Raw genomic sequence first — 14,110 nt, 5'->3', positions numbered from 1 at the left:
TCAAATGATCATATGGTTACAACGGTTCAAAATGTAAAACAATGTGTCCATATGCTGGATGAGCATATGCGACAAAATGTAGTACATGGAAATCAATGTGCTAGCATGTTAAGTGAACATACATAGCAAAACGTAGTAAAATCATGTACTAATAGTGTACTATTGAACATAGTAAGTATATGATATAAAAACAAGGGATAAACATGAAAGTATCAAGTAGGCACATGTGTTCCACCCCAAAACAGTTTGAAAACAGTAAAAGAGGGGACTATGTACTCACCTGAGGGTGCTTAGAAGTCTTGAACAACAACCAAGCAAAGCTAGAGTGATCAGGGAATCAAACGACACCCTATATAGGTAACTATGTAAATAACCGGACCTAAATCGGGAGATAGGATAGAATGAGGTTCTATAAATCAAATGAGTAATTGAACTCATATGTTATGATTTAATAGACCCTACATTCTGATTGAAAGGCCTACCTAAATGCTTTTGACCCGTTTCGACCCATTATGGTAACATAAGTCACTATAAGGCGTCGTTAGCGTAGAACTATGTTCGGATGGTTAACTATGTGCTATGTCAAGTCTTACATGCCCAATTATCCCTATACATGTTACTAAATCAGATTATATGTCGAAAATATGTTCACATAATCAAAATACGGATTTTAGCTTCAAAAGGGCATTTTGGTCATTTCCTATGGGCATACAAGCTAACTAGCAAATGACTAACCAATCCTAGGTGATCATAAGGTTATAACCTCAGTGGTTATTCCCTATGAAACTATGATCACTTACTAAGCTTGGTCGGATCCTAAAGATCGACCAAATGGGTCGGGTTCAGAAGTGTAAGCGGTTGTTTAGACCACTTACCTTACGACCCTAAACAAGCACAAACTAATAGTGTCGAGTTAAACATGTCAAAACATGTTTAACCTACTGATTTGGTATCAAAACAAAGTGTTTTGATACCCTAAAGTAGTTCCGTTGCAAAATGCGTGCTAAAACGCATTTTGACCGAAACTTTGACTCGACACTACAACTAGCTAACGTGGTAATCAGCGGTTATAATCACGAAGGATTATAACTATCGTGATTACAATCACGTTTCAAAGTTCAATTGAACTTTGACTTGACCAATTGATGGTCAAAACCGAAAGTCAAACTGTTGGCCAAACTGTTTGACTTTCTGCACTACATAAGGAAAAAGCAAGAAAAAGAATGAAAGAAGGCTCACAATAGTCCTTGCTATCTTTTCTACAAAGAAGACAAGTCCCAAATCAGTTGAGAGAGCTCCAAAGCAGATAAGAAGGGAGGAAAATGAGGAATGAGCAAATGAAACAATGGATGGCTTGGCTATTTATACTTGTTGGTGATGAACAAGATCACTCCAAGTGTTTTTCTTAGCCATTAAGCATGAAATCACCACCATACATTTGTTAGGAGCAGGTGCAAAGCCTTGGAGAGGTGGTAACTTGGTTACCACACAAAGAAATTGCAAGATTAGCCCCTGAATTTACAAACTGTTGCTGAAAACAGACTTTCTGCCCAGATGTGACGCTCGCGTAGCGCGACGGCATAGGCAGTAGGTGCTCGCGCTACGCTACCATGTATCAGGTTCAGCAAAGTTTCAAAAATGGCAGAAATGGTCCCTGCACGTGTTTAAAGCCTTTTTCGATGCGTTTAAACCCCGTTAACCTCATTTCAAGGCTCTAAAATGAAGTTAAAGTATAGGGGACTCAAAACATGCTCAAAAACATCTCGGATGTCGGTTCGTTTGGCCGTACGGTCACGTTGTTCGGTTATTTACGACGAAACTCGAACGGACGCGAAAACGATCCAAATTAAGCGACGAATGGAATTTTTGCATGGCGATCACTAAAATAAAAATATTTTAGTGTGTACAAAAATTTTGGATGTCCAGATGTGTCCAGAACGTAAGATATGCGCGAAAATGCAAACTTACGCCGTTTTTGACACTTTTAGTCCCTGTAAGATCATATAAGCATGTTTTCACACACCGAACCTATCAAAGCTTATTTCTAAGCCATATTTAGGTTATATATGGTATGTTTAACTTATGATCAAGTTCCGGACTATACGTTGCCTTACGAAATGGCAGACTTTTGCAAGTTGACGCAAATAGTCCCTGTAAGCGAATAAACTTGATTTCGGCATACCAAACCATCCAAAACTTATTTCTAAGTTATGTAAAGCTTATTTAAGGTATGTTAAGCCTATGTCACTATTCCGGAGTGTTTGTTGCATTAAACTGGTTATATTTACGCATCAGATCGTGTATAACCTTCCAGAAAACGACTTAAAGCCCGAAATCGAACAAGAATTGATATGTGCAAATGATACACATATTCTCACAAATTCCCAAGTATGAAATACAAAATTTCATTGGTTTGGCATTTGTTTGACGGTCACAGTGACACAGGTGTCACAGTCTACCCTACTTTAGGAAATTTCGTCCCGAAATTTATTCGTAGGAGTCGGTCTGTGACTTTGTGTCAAATAACCCCTAGAGATATGCAAAGCATAATCCTATCATTTCCTTAACGGACATTCTTCAGAAACGAAAATGAACAGACGGAGTCATTTTCAACAGATGTTTCCTCAGAAACGGAAATGAAAAGGATAATCAGACGGATATTCATTTCCTTCAACGGATATTCTTCAGAAGCGAAAATGAATGGATGATCCATTTTCAACAGATGCTTCCTCAGATTCAGAAATGAAAAGGATATTCAAACGGATATTCATTTCCTTCAACGGATATTCTTCAGAAGCGAAAATGAATGGATGATCCATTTTCCTCAACGGATTCTTCATCAGAACAGAAATGAAAAGGATATTCAAACGGATATTCATTTCCTTCAACGGATATTCTTCAGAAGCGAAAATGAATGGATGATCCATTTTCCTCAACGGATTCTTCATTAGAACAGAAATGAAAAGGATATTCAAACGGATATTCATTTCCTTCAACGGATATTCTTCAGAAGCGAAAATGAATGGATGATCCATTTTCCTCAACGGATTCTTCATCAGAACAGAAATGAAAAGGATATTCAAACGGATATTCATTTCCTTCAACGGATATTCTTCAGAAGCGAAAATGAATGGATGATCCATTTTCCTCAACGGATTCTTCATCAGAACGGAAATGAAGGATTAAACAAACGGATATTCATTTCCATCAACGGATATTCTTTCAGAAGTGAAAAATGAATAGCTAGTTCATTTTTCTCAACGGTTGCTTCTTCAGAATTGGAAATGAACAGGGTTTACTCAAGGCACATGACAAAACTCGACGTGGTTTCCGTGCACTAAATTCCATAATTATGTAGGCCTCCATAATTACGTAATTCCTTGCACAGTCCGCACAGTTCATTTCATAATGTGTAGGGGAAGAAAATCAAACATGTGATGAGTGTGGCTGGACTACCATAGGGTCCTTTTTAATTAGACCGACAAAGGATCTCTTTAATTAGACCACACAAGGAGTCTTTTCAGTTGTTCATCACATGATATTCCTAACCAGATTTTTGGATAAATCTGTTTAACTAGACCACTCAAGGGGTCTAATTATGGAATAGTACTTCATAACCCAAGGGACTTAACTACAACGTAGAAGTCCATTAAGGATTCAAGATAGTACCTTTGGATATCCTACTATGAATCCCTTATACGAAGATATGGAAGATTCTACGAGGATTTGGATAACAAAATTGGATCACAAAAACATAAAAGGGAGAACATAGGCATATAATCACATAATTGTTTAATTTGGCCTTTAAATTGTCATCTTTGAACGCGGATACTTAAAGCATACCAGGAATCCAATCCGTGGATTTCATTTGGCACTTCAATCATTTTCAAGAATCTATCTATGAAGATAGGAAAATCTTAATAGGAATTCGGCTTTGTCCTTATTGAATTGTAATGTACGTATTGAATCATACAAAGAATTCAATTAAGGGCTCCGATGAACGATACCCATCCACAAGGATCTAATTATGAGGATAGAAAGATCCTACATGGATTTTGGAATTTGTGTAACGAGAGGTGTTCCGACACCTTGCACTAGGCGTGCTTACGTCGATACACAAGGTAGAAAGTTCATGAGGTTGAGGCACTAGATATGCCAAGGCGACATATGAAGCAGAATTTGAAGGTTGAGTAGCAGCAGGATTGGTAACAACTTTGCTTTGGATCGCAAAGCGGCAGATGTTAACCAAATGTCCCCATCGTCCACCGTGGGTACATTTGAAACAGGGTATTTGATTCGGATGATGACGGCTACATTGATTGCACCAAGGAGCAGTTCCCTTACACGGTTTCATCCCTGAGGCGAGTCATGGTGATAGCTAAATCAACGGTCCTCTGGAGTATGACGCCTATTTGCTGGGTAACTACAGCACCTAGTTCGGACATTTGAGTGTTGTTGCGATGAAGAGGCATCTTGAAGACAATGGAAGGCATAGGAGGAAACAAACGAAAGATAGTCAAAAGAGAATGACAATGCATGAAGATTGCGACCATTTGTTTGTTACCAAAGGCAAACAAATGAGACAGTGACTAATCAAAGTAAGCGGTTCAATATAATGTATCGTGAAGACATGCTTGCCTATAAGTGGACACTCACCCCAAGAGTTCCCAGGTAAGAGTGACTGGTCCGATACTGCGGATTTGTACGAACACTCTAGCCTTAGACAGAAGACCCAGGGTACAGGCATCCACTCTTCCAGTTTGCACGTGTTCACATTATTTAGACCCAAACTTTGACGAGTTTGAAAACTCAAAAGGCACTAAGCCAAATATGAGTCAAACTGGAAGGGTTCAAAACCTTATAATAAATCATCCTAGAACAGATGATTAGTTTTCAAGGCAGATCAAATTTATGTTCTTATTGTGGTTGTCACTTAAGGATAAGTGACGGTATTGTTTTATGACTAAACGCAAGTAAACTCGCGTTAGGGTCCTAGGAAGGTTATAGTCTAGGTCAAAGCATTACTAATAACCTAATTCCCTATAACCATTGGCTCTGATACCAACTTTTCTGTCACACCCCGACCACGTAAAACAACAAAACGTGGCGGAAACGTCGGGGAGTGTTGTAACAGAATCATTGTTTCACAACCATGGAATAAATAGTTTCGTTTTATTGAATTATTGAACTAAATGTTTTGATACAAATTAGATAAATACAACTATTATCCTCCAAGTTTTAAAGTCGCTAAGGCCTTGTCCATTCCTATGTGAGAATACACCAATATCATCAATCAAGCATCATCAACTATTGTACCTGAAACACATGTGAAAATAGGTACGTCAGCATAAAAATGCCGGCGAGTACATAGGTTTTGTATGAGTTTCAGATTCATGGCTCGTTTTACCTATTGCAATACTTATTTAAAAAAAAAACCTTGTTTTGAAAAGTATAGTATTGCGACATAAATAACCAACTCAAATCAAATTGGTTATAATTTATAAAAATCTCGTAGCCATGATTCTTAACCCCAAAACATTTGTTTAATTAAATCCAGATTTGTAAATCGTTTATGGAATAAAAACTCGAATAGTATAATATATTGTTGGGAAAAAAACTTGTATTACAACTTTGTTTTGTTTACCATTGCCCAAGTGATCTAGACAACGCAACGATGTATAAAGTATTAAAAGCACTTATATATAGGAAGTACCAGCGGCGTATCCACCATGCTTTTAACACATTATACCCGCCCCGTTACCTAATCACTTCCCTAACCCAACGGTTCAAACAGATTCAAACAGTTCGTGTCAATCAACGGTTACAAACGGTTCACATAGTCAAATGGTTACAAACGGTTCACATAATCCAACGGATCATCTAGTCAACGGTTACAAACGGTTCACATAATCAACGGTTACTAACGGTTCACATAGTCAAATGGTTACCAATGGTTCATATGATCAAATGGTCACAACGGTTCAAATGATCATATGGTTACAACGGTTCAAAATGTAAAACAATGTGTCCATATGCTGGATGAGCATATGCGACAAAATGTAGTACATGGAAATCAATGTGCTAGCATGTTAAGTGAACATACATAGCAAAACGTAGTAAAATCATGTACTAATAGTGTACTATTGAACATAGTAAGTATATGATATAAAAACAAGGGATAAACATGAAAGTATCAAGTAGGCACATGTGTTCCACCCCAAAACAGTTTGAAAACAGTAAAAGAGGGGACTATGTACTCACCTGAGGGTGCTTAGAAGTCTTGAACAACAACCAAGCAAAGCTAGAGTGATCAGGGAATCAAACGGCACCCTATATAGGTAACTATGTAAATAACCGGACCTAAATCGGGAGATAGGATAGAATGAGGTTCTATAAATCAAATGAGTAATTGAACTCATATGGTATGATTTAATAGACCCTACATTCTGATTGAAAGGCCTACCTAAATGCTTTTGACCCATTTCGACCCATTATGGTAACATAAGTCACTATAAGGCGTCGTTAGCGTAGAACTATGTTCGGATGGTTAACTATGTGCTATGTCAAGTCTTACATGCCCAATTATCCCTATACATGTTACTAAATCAGATTATATGTCGAAAATATGTTCACATAATCAAAATATGGATTTTAGCTTCAAAAGGGCATTTTGGTCATTTCCAATGGGCATACAAGCTAACTAGCAAATGACTAACCAATCCTAGGTGATCATAAGGTTATAACCTCAGTGGTTATTCCCTATGAAACTATGATCACTTACTAAGCTTGGTCGGATCCTAAAGATCGACCAAACGGGTCGGGTTCAGAAGTGTAAGCGGTTGTTTAGACCGCTTACCTTACGACCCTAAACAAGCACAAACTAATAGTGTCGAGTTAAACATGTCAAAACATGTTTAACCTACTGATTTGGTATCAAAACAAAGTGTTTTGATACCCTAAAGTAGTTCCGTTGCAAAATGCGTGCTAAAACGCATTTTGACCGAAACTTTGACTCGACACTACAACTAGCTAACGTGGTAATCAGCGGTTATAATCACGAAGGATTATAACTATCGTGATTACAATCACGTTTCAAAGTTCAATTGAACTTTGACTTGACCAATTGATGGTCAAAACCGAAAGTCAAACTGTTGGCCAAACTGTTTGACTTTCTGCACTACATAAGGAAAAAGCAAGAAAAAGAATGAAAGAAGGCTCACAATAGTCCTTGCTATCTTTTCTACAAAGAAGACAAGTCCCAAATCAGTTGAGAGAGCTCCAAAGCAGATAAGAAGGGAGGAAAATGAGGAATGAGCAAATGAAACAATGGATGGCTTGGCTATTTATACTTGTTGGTGATGAACAAGATCACTCCAAGTGTTTTTCTTAGCCATTAAGCATGAAATCACAAACATACATTTGTTAGGAGCAGGTGCAAAGCCTTGGAGAGGTGGTAACTTGGTTACCACACAAAGAAATTGCAAGATTGGCCCCTGAATTTACAAACTGTTGCTGAAAACAGACTTTCTGCCCAAATGTGACGCTCGCGTAGCGCGACGGCATAGGCAGTAGGTGCTCGCGCTACGCTACCATGTATCAGGTTCAGCAAAGTTTCAAAAATGGCAGAAATGGTCCCTGCACGTGTTTAAAGCCTTTTTTGATGCGTTTAAACCCCGTTAACCTCATTTCAAGGCTCTAAAATGAAGTTAAAGTATAGGGGACTCAAAACATGCTCAAAAACATCTCGGATGTCGGTTCGTTTGGCCGTACGGTCACGTTGTTCGGTTATTTACGACGAAACTCGAACGGACGCGAAAACGATCCAAATTAAGCGACGAATGGAATTTTTGCATGGCGATCACTAAAATAAAAATATTTTAGTGTGTACAAAAATTTTGGATGTCCAGATGTGTCCAGAACGTAAGATATGCGCGAAAATGCAAACTTACGCCGTTTTTGACACTTTTAGTCCCTGTAAGATCATATAAGCATGTTTTCACACACCGAACCTATAAAAGCTTATTTCTAAGCCATATTTAGGTTATATATGGTATGTTTAACTTATGATCAAGTTCTGGACTATACGTTGCCTTACGAAACGGCAGACTTTTGCAAGTTGACGCAAATAGTCCCTGTAAGCGAATAAACTTGATTTCGGCATACCAAACCATCCAAAACTTATTTCTAAGTTATGTAAAGCTTATTTAAGGTATGTTAAGCCTATGTCACTATTCCGGAGTGTTTGTTGCATTAAACTGGTTATATTTACGCATCAGATCGTGTATAACCTTCCAGAAAACGACTTAAAGCCCGAAATCGAACAAGAATTGATATGTGCAAATGATACACATATTTTCACAAATTCCCAAGTATGAAATACAAAATTTCATTGGTTTGGCATTTGTTTGACGGTCACAGTGACACAGGTGTCACACTAGACGCATGACAAAACTCGCTGTGGTTTCTGTGCACTAAATTCCATAATTATGTAGGCCTCCATAATTACGTAATTCCTTGCACAGTCTGCTCAGTTCATTTCATAATGTGTAGGGGAAGAAAAATCAAACCTGTGATGAGTGTGGCTAGACTACCATAGGGTCCTTTTAATCAGATCGACAAAAGATCTCTTTAATTAGACCACTCAAGGAGTCTTCTCAGCTATATCATCACATGATATTCCTAACCAGATTTTTGGATTAATCTGTTTAACTAGGCCACTCAAGGGGTCTAGTTCTGGAATAGTACTTCATAACCCAAGGGACTTAACTACAACGTTTGTCCGTTAAGGATTTAAGTTAGTACCTTTGGATACCCTACTATGAATCCCTTATACGAAGATATGGAAGATTCTACGAGGATTTGGATAACAAAAATTTGGATCACACAAAACATAAAAAGGGAACACATAAACACATAATCACATAATTGATTAACTTGACCTTTAATTTGTTATCTTTGGACACAGAGATTTAAAGCACACCAGGAATCCAATCCGTGGATTTCATTTGGCACTTTAATCATAAGAATCTAACTATGGAGATAGAAAGATCTTAATAGGAATCCGGATTTATCCTTATTGAATCGTAATATACGTATTAAGGCATAAAATAATTCAATTTAGGTCTCCGATTTGATTGATAATCATCCATAAGGATCTAATTATGAGGATAGAAAGATCCTATTTTGGAATTTGGAATTTTGTGTAACGAGAGGTGTTCCGACACCTTGCACTAGGCGTGCTTAAGTCGATACACAAGGTAGAAAGTTCATGAGGTTGAGGCGCTAGATATGCCAAGGTGGCATATGAAGCATGATTTGAAGGTTTGAACAACAGCAGGGTTTATAACAGCTTTGCTTTGGATTGCATAGCAGCACATGTTAACCAAATGTCCCCATCGTCCACCGTGGGTACACTTGAAACATGGTATTTGATTCGGATGATGACGGCTAAATTGATTGCACCAAGGAGCAGTTTCCTTATACGGTTTCATCCCTGAGGCGAGTCACGGTGATAGCTAAAACAACGGTCCTCTGGAGTACGACGCCTATTTGCTGGGTAACTGCAGCACCTGGTTCGGACATTTGAGTGTTGTTGCGATGAAGAGGCATCTTGAAGACAATGGAAGGCATAGGAGGAAACAAGCGAAAGATAGCCAAAAGAGAATGACAACGCATGGAGATTGTGACCATTTGTTTGTTACCAAAGGCAAACAAATGAGACAGTGACTAATCAAAGTAAGCGGGTCAATATAATGTATCGCGAAGACATGCTCGCCTATAAGTGGACACTCACCCCAAGAGTTCCCAGGTAAGAGTGACTGGTCCGATACTGCGGATTTGTACGAACACTCTAGCCTTAGACAGAAGACCCAGGGTACAGGCATCCACCCTTCCAGTTCGCACGTGTTCACATTATAAGACCCAAACTTTGACGGGATCTTTGAAAACTTAAAGGGTTCGAAACCTTATATCAAAGGGCTCAAAACCTAGTAATCAATCATCCTAGAACAGATGATTAGTTTTCAAAGCGGATTCAAATTTTGTGTTCTAATTGTGGTTATCACCTAAGGATAGGTGACGGTATTTGTTTTATGACTAAACGCAAGTAAACTCGCGTTAGGGTCCTAGGAAGGTTATAGTCTAGGTCAAAGCATTACTAATAACCTAATTCCCTATAACCATTGGCTCTGATACCAACTTTTCTGTCACACCCCGACCACGTAAAACAACAAAACGTGGCGGAAACGTCGGGGGAGTGTTGTAACAGAATCATTGTTTCACAACCATGGATTAAACAGTTTTGTTTTATTGCATTATTGAACTAAATGTTTTGATACAAATTGGATAAATACAACTATTGTCTTTCAAGTTTTAAAGTCGCTAAGGCCTTGTTCATTCCTATGTGAGAGTACACCAATATCATCATCAAGCATCATCAGCTATAGTACCTGAAACACATGTGAAAATAGGTACGTCAGCATAAAAATGCCGGCGAGTACATAGGTTTTGTATGAGTTTCAGATTCATGGCTAGTTTGCATGCTGCAATACTTATTTAAAAACCCTGTTTTGAAAAGTATAGTATTGCGACATAATTAACCAACTCAAATCAAATTGGTTACAGTTTATAAAATCTCGTAGCCATGATTCTTAACTCCAAAACATTTGTTTAATTAAATCCACATTTGTAAATCGTTTTTGGAATAAAAACTCGAATAGTATAATATATTGTTGGAAAAACCTTATATTACAACTTTGTTTTGTTTACCATTGCCCAAGTGATCTAGATAACGCAACGATATATAATGTATTAAAAGCACTTATATATAGGAAGTACCAGCGGCGTATCCACCATGCTTTTAACACATTATACCCACCCCGTTACCTAATCACTTCCCTAACCCAACGGTTCAAACAGGTTTCAACGGTTCATGTCAATCAATGGTTACAAACAGTTCACATAGTCACATAGGCACAAACGGTTCACATAATCAACGGTTACAACGGTTCAGAGTGTAAAACAATGTGTCCATATGCTGGATGAGCATATGCGACAAAATGTAATATACGGAAATCAATATGCTAGCATGTTAAGTGAACATACATAGCAAAACGTAATAAAATCATGTACTAATAGTGTACTATTGAACATAGTAATTATATGATATAAAAACATGGGAAACATGAAAGTATCAAGTAGGCACATGTGTTCCACCCCAAAACAGTTTGAAAACAGTAAAAGAGGGGGCTATGTACTCACCTGAGGGTGCTTAGAAGTCTTGAACAACAACCAAGCAAAGCTAGAGTGATCAGGGAATCAAACGGCACCTTATATAGGTAACTATGTAAATAACCGGACCTAAATCGGGAGATAGGATAGAATGAGGTTCTATAAATCAAACGAGTAATTAAACTCGTATGGTATGATTTAATAGACCTTACATTCTGATTGGAAAGTCTACCTAAGTGCTTTTGACCCGTTTCGACACATTATGGTAACATAAGCTACTATAAGGCGTCGTTAGCGTAAAACTATGTTCGGATGGTTAACTATGTGCTATTCCAAGTCTTACATGCCCAATTATTCCTTAACATGTTACTAAATCAGATTATATGTCAAAAATAAGTTCACATAGGCAAAATACGGATTTTAGTTAAAAAGGGCATTTTGGTCATTTCCTATGGGCATACAAGCTAACTAGCAAATGACTAACCAATCCTATGTGATCATAAGGTATAACCTCAGTGGTTATTCCCTATGCAACTATGATCACTAACTAAGCTTGGTCGGATCCTAAAGATCGACCAAACGGGTCGGGTTCGAAAGTCTAAGCGGTTGTTTAGACCGCTTACCTTACGACCCTAAACAAGCACTAAACTAATAGTGTCGAGTTAAACATGTCAAAACATGTTTAACCTACTGATTTGGTATCAAAACAAAGTGTTTTGATACCCTAAAGTAGTTTCGTTGCAAAATGCGTGCTAAAACGCATTTTGACCGAAACTTTGACTCGACACTACACCTAGCGAACGTGGTAATCAGCGAGTATAATCACTAAGGATTATAACCAACGTGATTACAATCACGTTGCAAAGTTCAACCGAACTTTGCGTTGACCAAAGGCTGGTCAAACTGATAGTCAAACACTTGTTTGACTATTTAGACTAGAAAGCAAATAAAAGAATGAAAGAAGGCTCACCCAAGTCCTTGCTATCTTTTCTACAAAGAAGACAAGTCCCAATTCAGATTGAGAGAGCTCCAAAGCAGAAGTAGAGGAGAAATGAGAGGAATGAGCAAAGAATTGAGGAGGTTGGCTTGCTATTTATAGTTGTGTTGATGCTCTAGGATCATCACAAGTGTTTTGCTTGGCCATTAAGCAATAAATCACAACCATACATGTGTTAAAGCCAGCTAATATTACTTGGGAAGGTGTTAACTTGGCCACCACACAAAGAAAGTGCCAAAAACAGCCCCTGAAGTATCAACAGTTTGCTAAAATTGAGTTTCTGGTCGCTGGGCACCTGAGGCGGCCCGCATAAGAAATGGGGAAGGGCTTACGCGCCCCGCCTGAGGAAACTTTGACAGAAATGTCAAAACAGGTCCCTGCACTTCAGAAACTTGGATTTCGGCTGATTTTTGACACGTTTAAGCCCCGTTAACCTCATTTCAAGGCTCCAAAATGAAGTTAAAGTATTGGGAACTCAAAACATGCTCGGATGTCGGTTCGTTTGGTCGTACAGTTGCGTTGTTCGGTTAATTACGACGGAAGTCGTAACGAACGCAAAAACGATCCAAATTGAGCGACGAATGGAATTTTATCATGCCAATCACTAAAATATAATATTTTAATGATTACATAAATTTTTGGAAGTCCGGATATATTCAGAACGTAAGATATGCGCGAAAATGCAAACTTGTGCACTTTTTGACGCTTTTAGTCCCTGAATGAGCATAAAGTTTATTTTAGCACACCGGACCCCTCAAAGCCTATTTCTAAGCTATGTAAAGGATATTTAAGGTGTGTTTAACTTATGGTCAAGTTCCGGATTGTTCATTACAGTACCAATCGGCATACTTTCACAGTTCGTCGAATTTAGTCCCTGTAAGTGAATAAACTTGATTTCGGCATAACAAACCATCCAAAACTTATATCTAAGTTATGTAAAGGTTATTTAAGGTATGTTAAGCCTATGTCACTGTTCCGGAGTGTTTGTTGCACTAAACTGGCTATATTTACGCATCAGATCGCGTATAACCTTCCAGAAAGCGATTTAAAGCCCGAAATCAAACAAGAATTGATATGTGCAAACGATACACATATTTTCACAAATCCCAAGTATGAAACACAAAATTCCATTGGTTTGGCATTTGTTTGATGGTCACAGTGACACAGGTGTCACATAAACCGCCGTATAATGGTACCCAAATACGTCCTGTTACATAGTAGGCGCCGTCTTCCTTCTGTTCTAATCGTTGCCTTGATACGCGTAAGGCTTCAGCCCTGACGTTTTCTGGTTTCAATGCTTCTACCTGAGCATTTCGTATCTGTGCAGGAAGATCAGACTGAATAGTGAGCTGCAAAGCTCGTACACGCCTAGGTAAAGTATCCTTTCGACTGAGAGCGTCTGCCACAACATTGGCTTTGCCTGGATGGTACTTGATAGCGCATTCATAATCATTAAGTAACTCGACCCATCGTCGTTGACGCATATTCAATTCCTTCTGCTTGAATATATGCTCGAGACTCCTGTGATCGGTGTAAATAGTGCACTTGGTACCGTACAGGTAGTGTCGCCATATCTTGAGCGCGAAAACAACAGCTCCCGGCTCTAAATTGTGCGTCGTATAGTTCCGTTCATGAACTTTGAGTTGTTGCGAAGCGTAGGCAATAACTTTATCCCGCTGCATCAATACACAACCAAGCCCCTGTATCGATGTGTCATAATAGACCACAAAATCGTCTGTGCCCTCTGGCAATGAGAGAATAGGTGCGCTGCAAAGCCTATCCTTTAAGTGCTGAAAAGCGGTTTCCTGGGAATCTCCCCAACGGTAGGTGACTGTGTCAGCATAGTAAGCGGCTGTGCGATCTTCGAAAAGTCTTTAATGAATC

The sequence above is a fragment of the Helianthus annuus genome, chromosome 17 (assembly GCF_002127325.2).
Source record: "Helianthus annuus cultivar XRQ/B chromosome 17, HanXRQr2.0-SUNRISE, whole genome shotgun sequence".
Classification (NCBI taxonomy): Eukaryota; Viridiplantae; Streptophyta; class Magnoliopsida; order Asterales; family Asteraceae; genus Helianthus; species Helianthus annuus.
This window is presented reverse-complemented; position numbering follows the sequence as displayed.